We start from the raw sequence: 12018 nt of genomic DNA, 5'->3' as shown, positions 1-12018 counted from the left end.
CTATATTCTGAACTCTGTCCAGTTTTGTCGCCGATGTTGATGCATTTCAAATCTCATTCCAATAACGGAGTGTTGTTTCTAGTCCCTGCTTCAAGAGAGATGTAATAGTGCCATATTCAACATAGACTTCTGTCCAGGTGGAATTGGAATATTTTTAGTGGTCATTGGCAATCTCACATAGTCACGGCAGCGTAGTTTAATCTCCAAAAGAAAAGTGCAGAGATGTGCCGTGTTCTTTTCTGACATGAGAAGAGTGAGTTTGTCTAATCTCCACTGTCTGAAGCACTTTTTTTTTCTTTAATGTCTAACATCTAAATTTATTTCTTTATTTAGGTTGTGAGGTCCAGTGAAGCTTGCAGCTGTGTGTGTGGGTGTTTCCCTGAAGGAGTTGCCAGTGAAATATATACAGCTGAGCTGACTGCAGAACTTCTTACTAGCGAATACCTGTCAAGAGGATGAATGGACAATGTGGTAAGGGGGCACTATGTCTTTAGTTTAAGGAAGAAAACAGGTCTGTGTTTGTGGTCAATCTAGAACTGAAAGTGTCAAGCCACAGGGTACACCAAGTTAATCCATGGTTTCATGATTGCAGTATGTCCTGATTAGTATTGCTGTAGAACAGGCTTCCAAAAGGAATCCCAAGGCACTTCTGTTAATCTTAAAAAGAAAGCATTAGGAACTCACGACTGAGCTGCTTACTCTGAGCTGTACTGTGTAAACTTGAGTGTGGCCTGTATGCTTGAAAAGGAATTGATTTGTATGACAAAAGAGTATCTGTGTCTAACAAATAGCGTTTTTTCCCAAGTTCTTTCCAAGCTGCAAAATTCTCAGGTCAAACCATGCTTGATTCCATTAGTACTCTACTGCTGTTCGGGCCAGTAGAGATAGCAATCGAAGCTTCCAAACCAGCATAAATTGGTACCAAGTTTCAGTGTAGTTCAATTTAGTTTAACTGAATGTCCATTGTGGTGCAGAATTCTGTGTGCTCCTATTTTATCTCACCTCAATAATGAATATATGCTGTTACTGATTACATTGATATTAACTATTACCATGAGAGTCTAATTCCCTGAAACCATTGGTCACTTGATGTATGTTCATTTAACTATAAATGCTTTTCATTTTCCATTTGTATTTTATCATTTAATTGCTTTACTCTATTCAATATCACACTTTTTTGATCTCCTGTTAATCATTATTTGGAATGAGAATTAGCCCTTGAGCAAACAGTGCCCCAAATCTACGTTGCTTCTTTGTGTGTAGCGATGACCTTGTGTCGGACAGGAAAAGCAATAGCAACAACAACAACAACAAAACAATCAAACAACAAAAGCTATCACTTTAGAGTTATAATAAGAGTTCTCTTAATTATATTTGAAAATTGCAGGTGAAAAAACCAAATTCCTAGCATTTAGTTGTATTGTAAATCAACAGCTTGTATTTTTGAAGGACCTCAGCTTCTAGAACATACTGATCTTCTGAAAGCCCTAGTGGAAACCTTTCCTGAAACATAAAATAAAGTCCACATATATTTTATTTTTTTTATTCTAAAAGTAATCTAAAAGCTTACAATTTCTGCTGGCCTTGAAGGGAGTCAAATTTGTAAGCACCACTTCTCAAACTGGGAGTTGGTGCCCAAGGCATTGATATAGTTGAAAATTTTACTCTCAAAATCACAGGACAAAGAACAGTAACTTCCCTGGAGCTGTTTGATCTGGCCTGTAGAATGGCAGCAGGACTAAAAAGACAGGGACTGGGGACCTTTCTGTGATACACTTGGGAAACCAGGGTAGCTCTGCAGTTCCCCTGGCCTGTGTATTAGTTTTCCTTCCAGAGCCTGGAATGAGGAGGTTTCTGAGGATGGGGAGGTACCAGGGTTGCCAGAGTCCTTTAGAGGGGGCCAGCACATGCATCTGGGGACTGGGTTTGCAGGTTTCACAGTTGTGATAACCCTCCTCCCTGTTAAGAGAACAGTCATTGCTTGGTGCCTACTTCACGGAGACAATGCTGTTCCTCTTAGTCAGTAAAATGCTATTTTCTTCATTGCACTGAGCTGGATTTGTAAGTCCTTAATGTTTACATGTTTTGTCATAAAATTAATGAGCATCCACCCCCTTAAAATTCTCATTAAAGTTTGTCTTTGGCAGGTTGCCTCCTAATGTCTTGACAGCACTTTGGGTGCTGATGATCTGATCAGAGTGTCTTCTCATTCCCTCCTCCTTCCCCATCTGTTTGTATCTACCTCTTGTGTTACAAAAATAAACTGTTTGGGGTAGGAACTGGCCTTTCTGTTTTTCCTTGGTGCAATGCTCTCTGGTGCACAACTTCTCTGCAGTATGAGGTGGCCTCTTGTTGCTGCTTCTACAACCATCTCCTCTATCCAAACAAATTACTTGAACAGTATGCTGTAGCCTACATGTAGAATACAATAATGCAAATAACTGTCATGCTTTCCTGTACAGAATGTGCATCTCAGACCATTTTTGCTAATAACTCAGGCAACTTGCTTTAAAGTCAGAGGCTGAAGCAGAGGGACTGTTGAGGGGGTGAACAAAGCTATGGAAGATCAGAGGTTGTGGAACTTGTAAGGAAAACTGAGGTCTGGACCCTCCTCTTCAGGAAAATATAGCTGTATTTAAGACATTTAAAGATACTTCATAAAGTGCTGCTCTTTGTCTACTGATTTAATATGACCTGAGGTGATACAAAGAACAAAGGGAGGAAACTGGAGAGTAGCAAATCCCTTACTTGTATGCTTTTGAATGTGTTAAAATTAGCATTCACTAAATAGTGCTCTAGGGATTGCAATCATCATTTTAAAATGTCTCCTTTAAACAAACAAGAAGTAATATAGTCAAAGGCAAGTAAGATAAACTATAAATCAGTGGTTCTTTGGTAGCCCTATATTAAGGATTTTTCTGTAAGCAGTTTTACAGCAGATTGTGTAGTTAAGTCTATTCAGTAGGCTTTTAGAAACTGGGGGGATTGTTGTTGTTGTTTAGGAATATCAAAGAACTTTTGTAGTTGTTATGTAGCTCTGGTGAAGAATCATTAATCGTCTTAAAAATAACTGGGGACAGATAACATAATAAACTGCCCCAGGGTTGCATTTCTGTTTTATCAGCCAGCAATTATAAGTAAAAGGCAGGAACGGTGCTTCTAGCCAGTTTTGTTTAAAACTGCAGGAATGAAGAAAGAATTATCAGGATGTGAAAAGCGTTAAATCATGACAAGAAAATTCCTTTCATCTAGAGTATGGCTGCTGACTGTCAATAACTGAGATTAATGCTAGAGGAAACAAAGCAGAAATGTTAAATATAATGACATTTAAAGAAGAGCAATAACCAGTTTATTAAAGGAAAGTGGTTTGAACTCTGTGAGGTTGGTAAATGGAGTTTCAGAAGCATTTTGAGATACTTTTCCCTCATCTACATCATCACAGGAGTAAATTAAAATATATCCTGTAAATTAAAACTGGCCTCTCTTTGTATCATCTCCACTAAGGGATATGCATACTCCTAATTCTCAAAAGAAACTCTTATGTCCTGATTGTGAGCCTGCAATTCTGTTTCGCCCCAAATTGCCACTTCAACAATTTCCCTGTCTGATGTGAATGCAGGGAAACAAAGGCTATTTTAGCAGTGCATGTTCCATTAAAAAGGAAATAGAGTTGTTGTTGGGTTTTCTTGTCATTGTTGGGGTGTTTTTTAGCTTTCTCTTTTGTCCCATAGCTTTCTTCCTTTCCCACATTTGATTGTAGCTCCTGACAATGCTCGCGGTTGCTGCTCACAGGGAAGTACCGAGCCAGGCTGGAGAGAGCAGCTCTGTGCCAGCAGCAAAGCAGAGGGTGTAGCAGTTTAGTTCAGCCAGTTTCAGTTAGTGATGTGGCGTTTACCTGTGACTGTCTCTCCCTTTCAGTGAATTAAATTCTTACAACTTCTGCAAAATTATCTTTAGGACTTCTAAGCTCCATTGCCTTGGGAAACCTGGCCAAAAATGTCCCATGGTCCAGTGACCTTGGCAGAGACAAAATGGCTCTTAGTGGGGGAGCCAGAAGGAATTTCACTTCGAAGAGCTTGGCTGGCAGAGGTATTGATCAGAGGCTTTGGATGAGGATCTCTGTTGTTCAGGGTACTCCAGTATTTCAGTGCATCCTACCTTAAAATTTCTGTGGAGCCCTGAGGATGGAAGGATCCCTCTGTGTAAAGAAGCTGGCTGTAGAAAAACCCTTCCTCTAAGAATACAGTTGCAATGATCTTATGGGGCACAGTGCCATTTATCATTCACTTGCCTACTCCTACGACCTTCCTCTTCTTGCTTGAATGTTGCGTTTACTCCATTAATTCCTTCTCCATTACAGTTATCAGCTGCTTCTGTCATTCAGCTGAAGCCCTATGTATTTCTCTACCTGTCCAACTGTTCATGTCAGTCTCTTTGATGTGCACCTGTTCCTTTTAATGAGTTAATCCCAAGGCTAGATGATCCCTGTGATCATCTTGCCTGTCCTTCTGTACAACACATCACACAGTTTCCCTGAAGAAATTCACTGATACAGGAGAGGCACTTCTCTCTGATGTTCATTTAATTGGGTGTAGTTAATAGTCTTTTAGTCCACTGATATTTCAGACGAAAATCCCACCCTACCCTATGATTAACTGAGAGCAATAAATGCATTTTGGATCAGAAAGTTAAAACTAATAGATTCCAATAGGCTTTTGAAGTTGATTGGTAGAAGTGACTAATTACTTTGGCAATTTCTAGTCTTTAGACACAAGTCTTAGAGGGATGCTTGCCCTTTTTTTTTCCCCTGCCTAATGTGGCTCCTATTAACATAAGCAGGAGATATTTTGCGTAAAGGTCCTGCGTGGCTGTGGGTATATCTGTCAGCAGCACAGAGCTGTGCAGAGTACTTCAGCAGGCTCAGCCTCAGCCCCGTGATCGCTTCCTGGCATTTTTGGGCATCCTGTTAATCATAGGAGCTGTCTTCATGCCATTTAGAGTGAGAAATGAGTTTTTCTGATATAGTAGCTTGTTGAGACTGACTTGCCTCAGTATGAAAGTTGTTTCCACTTAAGGATAGCATGAAATTTTTCTCATGTAAGAGATGAGAAGCAAAATGTGTTCAGGTGTGAGTGGGGTAAGGGCTATTAATACATAACAGAACGTGGCCCTTGAAGACTCTCGTTTGGGAGCAGCTTTCATGATGATGTCGTAATTACTCCTCTAATAGCAAAAATAAATAAATCTACTGGCATTTAGCAGCAGCTGAAGAAATAGCAGCAACAGAGAGGATAGAAGAGAAATGACATAAAGGCTGGTAGCAAATGGGGGCAGTAGCTGTGGAAGTACTATTGACCTTAAATCTAAATCATTTAGATTGTAGTTTCTCTGGAGCAGGGAATACCCGCTGTTTAGTTTAGTAGCTCTCCTTTGTCTTTAGTGATAATGAATCTCTGCAATTTTAATAGAAAATATAATTAGACACACAAAAGCTTCTGTGAGGGAGTTATTTCAGCCTATTACAATATGGGAGAAGAGTTTACATGCCTCTGCTCTTCAAAGGCCCTGTGACCTGCTCCATGGGACCAGAGGCTTAGCTGTGTTCTGGGACTTGTTGGGACTGTGTGCCCTTGATTCAATGCCCCTTTGTTAATTAAGAATCTAGAACTGCTTTGTGTCATATGATAGCCTACATTTAATGATGCTGCATACAGCAAGCGTGTCTGCTGTCTGATCTTAGCTTTGTAGCTAGGAGTTGAGAGGGAGAATGAAATGTGCTGGAAATTGCTGAGGGCTTTTTTGTGCAGACCAACTCCATATGGCCTTCCTGTCCAAATGACTCATGAACATGGCTCAAACTAGTATTAGATCCAGTTACCTGACCTGAGTAACTGTGTTCTCTATTTTATAAAACTGACACTCAGTAAACTTATGTATGATGTGGGCTCTGTGATATCTCTGCAGCACATGGTAGCTGAACTGACCTTTCCATATTCTGATGCATAAAAAAGTAAGAATGATGTTGCACAGTCAGAGTGCTGCTCTGATTTTGCCTGCATGGTAGAACCACTGATTAGACACAGAAGTCAGTGTAGGATTGGGGTTTATTTTGTTCTTTGGGTTTGGGTTCTCATTTTTGTGGTGTGCCAGAATTTGATGTTTCATGTGAAGTAGATGGTCCTTTGCTACTATTGGGAAGATTATCGATCCAGCATTTACAAATGTGAACACAAAGTTCGCTGGCTTCTACTAATCAACATTCTCTGTACATCTGCACTTCTGACTTTTTTCACAGGTAACAGAATATGATTCTAATACTATTTGTACTGCTGTATTCATATTGACTTAAACGTTGATTCTTACCGATTCGAGTCGGACCATATGCGGATTTAGAGGAAGAAATGTTTCACTGAGCAGATTATTAAAAGCAGTTTTCCAGGTGATTTGATCCTGCTAGGTATGTCACTAAAAATAACAGAAAGCTCCTAAGCAAATGGATGCAAGGTTCTGGATGACATAGCCTAAATGAACTCTGTCCAGGGTGATCTTTTGAGAACGTAACCATCTGTAATGAGTGAAAATACATCAAACCAGAGAATACTCTTAATAGGGATCTGAGACTCTTGATTGTGAGATGTTATTGTCTAAGCTGTGGCTGAATTTTGGCTTGCATTGCATTGGCTTGCATTAGTATATGCATTCTCTACAACAGTAGTGTGGGTCGAGTTTTTAAAATAGATTGAGCTGGCCTTCAGCCTATGAAAATGGGATTCCAACTCCTGTGAACACTAAATTATAGAGGTTGAAGCTCCAAGGGACTTGCCCAACCTGGTGCAAAGCAAATCTGCATGTTCTGCTCACACCACACTTGACTTAGTTTTTGGCAAGTAATTCCTATATGCTGCTGACAGGGAATGAGTGTGGAGGTGAAGAGAAGCTGAATAAAACTCAGACACAATATGCTAGTTAGGCATCCTCCTACTACACCAAATTTGTCCCTGTCTACTGGATCAAGTTATTGATGCAGGGGTGAGTTGGCAGAATATCCCAAAGGGTTGCAGAAAGCCACATTATTTTGAGAACTCCTGTGTAGTAACTCTCTGTGCTTCATATTACAGCAGTATAAATTAAGATTTGCAATAATATTTCATCTGCTCTTCAAAGGGAAGGAATATCTTCTTAGCAGTGATGGTGAGAGAATACAGAATTTGCTTCTCTTTGTTGGCTGAAGTACCACAGGAATGTGTTGTGGTTGTTTTTTCCTGCTGCATTTCATTCCAAAGCAAAATGGCTGCATTAGATTTTTCCCTATCCTGAATATTAATGGTTTTATTTTCCTTGTTTATTAACTTCTCAGCTTTAAGTGTGGTGGGTTTTTTGGTTTGGTATGGCTTTGGGTTATGTAAATGAAAGCAGAATAAAACTGTGCTATTGTAGGGTTTAAAAAGTGAGGAAATAGTACAGAATGTAGAAACTATTAAAAGTTCAATTGAAAGTCAGTATTATCTTCAAATTGGGTAGTTCTCATTTGTTCTGGTAGAGATTTTTGGGAACTCTATCTCCAATATTCTCAGTGCTTGAAAGATTACTTTTCAGTAATCTGTGTTGGGAGATTAGTAAGTGCATGCATAATTTTCCATAGTGATAAGAGACAAGAGGTTTGAATAGTGGCCTCAGATTCCTCTAGTTTGCTCACCACTTAATAACTTCTGTTGGTTGGGTGGTTGTTTTTGTATCTTTTCTTCAGGATGGCTAAGAACACCATAAGGCTAGCTAGAAGGAAGTTTCTCTTATCTATGGAATCTCACTTAAAGGATTAATGAAGAAGAAATGGGAGCTTTTGTTGTAGAAACTGAGTGAATCTAATGGCCTTTATCGCAAACTGTTTGTTGATTTAGTAGAAATTGTGTTTCACTAGCAGGGTAATTCATCAGGATCAGACACTAGTAGTACTGTATGTGCTGAAATCAATTTTGTGTGAGGTTCAGAGCACACTAGAAGTCTTGTGCTTTAAAATCACTTGGCTCTTCTCTGTCATACCCAGAAAGCTATTACCCTAAACTGAAGTAAACAGACATGCTAAGACATGTGAAACTTTATTAATCAAAGCTATTTAACAACCCCCCTCATGCATATGGCCATTTTTATTCATGTTGGCAATAAATACTTCCATTTTCTGAAAATCTGCTTGGGAAAATTTTTATCATATTGAGATTCTCAGATAGTAAGGTAGTAAATGAAAAGTGTCAAAACTGCTACTAACTGCAAACATTTTATGTGCTGCTAAATGATGTACGAGTGCAATGGGCCGTGAAGGGCAGGAGACCTATCCCAGCATGGGTTTTTCCTGGTTGGTGCTGTGAGATGGGAAGTTATCCATCCTGTGCTTCTCTTTCCCTTGTGTTTCTGGAAAGCCTGTTTAAGGGTGTGCGTTCAGCCACCCTGGCTGGGTGCAGCCAGGTGACTGTCACTGGACATGCCACAAAGGAGCATAAAGTATGGTTTGAGACATAAATGATGCCAGAGCGTGAATACATCCAACAGTGAAGAAAACTACTTGCAGTTTATCTCCTGACAGTATCTGGGTATATGGGATCCCTCATTAAGCCTGACAGGACTGTGGGTGACAAGGGGCTCATGGATTGAAGGTGAGATGAGCTTTGTTGCATGGGTTTGTCATTCTTTTCAAAAAACAAAACACATCAACCCCTCCCATCTAACCAACCAAGTTTTGTTCCCCAGACCTTGCTGTATATGTATATTAGGAGGAAAATTAAGAACTATTGGTGAAAAAGAAAACACTTGCATGCTAAATCAGGCCTGGCTATACACATTTCCCTTATTTTATAACTGGTTAAGCAGAGCCATTCACAGAAAGAGCTGCTTAAAGCTGAATGCCTACAGCATAAAAATTACCCACAGTTGAAAGCTAATAATATCATTGTGGCAGTTGTGGGCTATGCCTTTAAAATTTAGCTTCCAACTGAGTTAGTCATGCTTGGTTAATGTGAATGGGAAACTTCAACCCACCACAATCATGCAGTACGGCAAAGTAATATTGGTGCTAAAAAAGGTATTGATTAAACTCTTTGAAACATATTGTTGGATTCCTCATATTTAGATTCTCTCTCAAGGTGCACTGAGACACATCAGTTTTCCATTAACCACACAGTCATTCCTGGCTTGAGTTTCTGCAGACAGCTATTTTGCAACATGTGCGCTTCTGAGCTATCAAAACCCTGATGTTAGTTGCTTTTGTAGTAATATTAGAGAACGTTATTACCACTGGCGTTTCCAGAGCAAAACCACATTCAGTTTTACCCTGGGAAATGTGCTTGGGAAATGGCACACTTCTTTTTCTTCAGGCTTACCAAGAATACGTGCCTAAAGGACCATATATTTGCATGTAGATTCCTTGAAGATTTAGAATAGAATAGAATAAAATAGAATAAACCAGGTTGGAAGAGGCCTTCAAGATCATTGTGTCCAACCCATCAACCAATCCAACCCACCTAAACAGCTAACCCATGGCACCAAGCACCCCATCAAGTCTCCTCCTGAATACCTCCAATGACGGCTACTCCACCACCTCCCCAGGCAGCCCATTCCAATGGGCAATCACTCTCTCTGTATAGAACTTCTTCCTAACATCCAACCTGAACCTCCCCTGGCGCAGCCTGAGACTGTGTCCTCTTGTTCTGGTATTGGCTGCCTGGTAGAAGAGACCAACATCTGCCTGTCTACAACCTCCCTTCAGGTAGTTGTAGAGAGTGATAAGGTCACCCCTGAGTCTCTTCCTCTCCAGGCTAAGCAGCCCCAGCTCCCTCAGCCTCTCCTCATAGGGCTTGTGTTCCAAACCCCTCACCAACTTCGTTGCCCTTCTCTGGACTTGCTCCAGCAAGTCAACATCCTTCCTAAACTGAGGGGAAGCATGATGTACACATATTTCTTCATACCAAAATTCTCCCCTGAGCTCTCATGAAAGTTTGGCACTGCTTTCTTCTCTTACATGTGCATATTTTATGTGTATTTCTAACAGATTTATTGGCATCATCTAAAACTGATTTTGCAAGTGAAAACAATGAACATGCTTTGTTAGTAATTATTATTTGCATCTTCCATGTAGGTCACCTATTCCAATCTGTGCCCAAACTGGATGCTTAGGGTATATCTGTAGTTCAATTGGAAGACAAACTTGCAGTACTAGCTTTACTTTTTAGTTAGTTTACTTTTTAGTTAGTTTTCCTAATATATTGAAGAAGTTACAGTGGCTCTCGTAAATATCAAACATGTTTCCAAACAGCTGGCTGGAGCACAGAAAAGCAAGAAGATGCTCATAGAATCCTTAATTTTGTTACTTACGAGTAACTAGTTGCAAGCAAAAGTAACTCTGTGCTGTGCCTATGACTCCTGTCACTTAATTAGGAGAAAAATATGAATTTCTTCCAAATGTTATTGAAGCGTCATATCCTGGTGATGTTTTGTGACTTGCATTGAGGTCATTGGAAAGCACTCCATGAAGCTTGTTGGCTGTTACCAAACTTCTGGGGTAACCTGTGAAACTCTACTTGTAGTTAGAATAATTTGCATTGTGCTGCTCTGACAGCTTTAACTTGAGGGAGGGTTGACTGCAGTCTTATGATCTTAGGGGACAGTCTCAAGCTGCGCAGGGGAAGTTTAGGCTCAAGGTGAGGAGAATGACCTTGAGAATGTTCTTCACTGAGAGAGTTGTTAGCCATTGGAATGGGCTGCTTAGGGAGGTGGTGGAGTCACCATCCCTGGAGGTGTTCAAGAAGGGGATTGGACGTGGTGCTTGATGCCATGTTAGTCAAGAGGTCTGTGGTGACGGGTTGGACTTGATCTTTGAGGTCTCTTCCAACCTTGGTGATTCTGTGAGTCTGTGTAATCCTGGTGGTTAAATGTAGGGTGTGCTAATGAACAGAAATTGTTGTTCTGGGTTAGAGCTAAGATTTATCTTCCATGTTTTCTTTTTTCCCACAGAAGGAAAATTAACCCTATTCTGTCCATCAGAGTCCATACATTTATATTCAGAAAATGTCTCCTGATTTATAGCTGCTTACAAAAGTCAGCCTTTTTATAATACTCTCCACTAAGCTGAGACTCAGTCTTTTGCCATTGTGGTCAAACCTGCACCATGAAGTATATTAAAAGAGCACTGGGAAACTACAGGGGCCGCTTCAGCTGCAGCAGAGAGGGCCTGCAGCCAGAAAGTAACTGCATTGTTGGAAGTTGAAATAGAGATGACCAAAATGAACTGAGGAGATGGAGAAGGTTGTTTATAGTATGACACAGTTTATTGCTTATTCATTGTCCAAACCTTAAAAGATGGGCTAATGGAGAAGTGGAACTAATCCCTTGGGTGTTGAATCTGTTCTGATAGTGAGAAACGCTAGCATAAAATTGCAGCAAAGCAGGACAGCCTCTGAAGAATTTTCCTAGGAGTAAGCTTTTTCCCTCCTACTGTGCAAAACAACTAGAAAATTTCCATTATAAGCATGCTTTCACCTGAGTTGATAACTTTGTATCAGGGACTGACTTGCCCGAGTAGCCTTCCTCACAAAAGAGATGGAATTTTGTATGCTTTAAACTTCCCCTTTGACTTAGGTTTTATATTTCCAGCTCTTTGTTGTGTCAATAAGGAGATGAAATGTCATATGGCAAAAGCAGAATGATTAAACACAGTAGAATTAAACAATCAGTAGAATGTGGCCCAGGAATCTTAAACTGATTTTTTTGCATGTCTCTTTATTAGCAGATGGATCCCTTTCTAAATAGCAGTTTTATACCATACCAAAATTATGTGACAATAATATTTTTAATATTTTAAGTATTATTAATTCTTAATATCACATTTTATGAGTGTTGTTCCAGATCCCAATGTGGTTTACTCTAAGGATCCCTGAAATCCCTTAATCTGCAGCTGGTCGTCTCTCAAACACATTTCTTTTGTTTCCTGTTGAAGGATTGAATATTTTCCAGGAAGAAGTTCTTAGGGGT

The 12018-nt window shown here is 39.9% G+C and overlaps 1 long non-coding RNA gene across 1 annotated transcript in view; it reads left to right on the top strand.

Annotated features, from left to right (window-relative positions):
- Nucleotides 1-12018, top strand: part of LOC137448083 (uncharacterized) — a 186284-nt gene that overhangs the window by 88541 nt on the left and 85725 nt on the right. Inside the window, exon 2 of the long non-coding RNA XR_010988976.1 lies at nucleotides 334-471. This is a non-coding gene — a long non-coding RNA (uncharacterized lncRNA). The remainder of the gene's footprint in view (nucleotides 1-333; nucleotides 472-12018) is intronic.

The sequence above is a fragment of the Melanerpes formicivorus genome, unplaced genomic scaffold, assembly GCF_026170545.1.
Source record: "Melanerpes formicivorus ecotype bairdi unplaced genomic scaffold, bMelFor1.0.p_v2 SCAF_22, whole genome shotgun sequence".
NCBI classification, from domain to species: domain Eukaryota; kingdom Metazoa; phylum Chordata; class Aves; order Piciformes; family Picidae; genus Melanerpes; species Melanerpes formicivorus.
The sequence above is the reverse complement of the archived record's forward strand: the minus strand, read 5'-3'. Positions and strand labels throughout refer to the sequence as shown.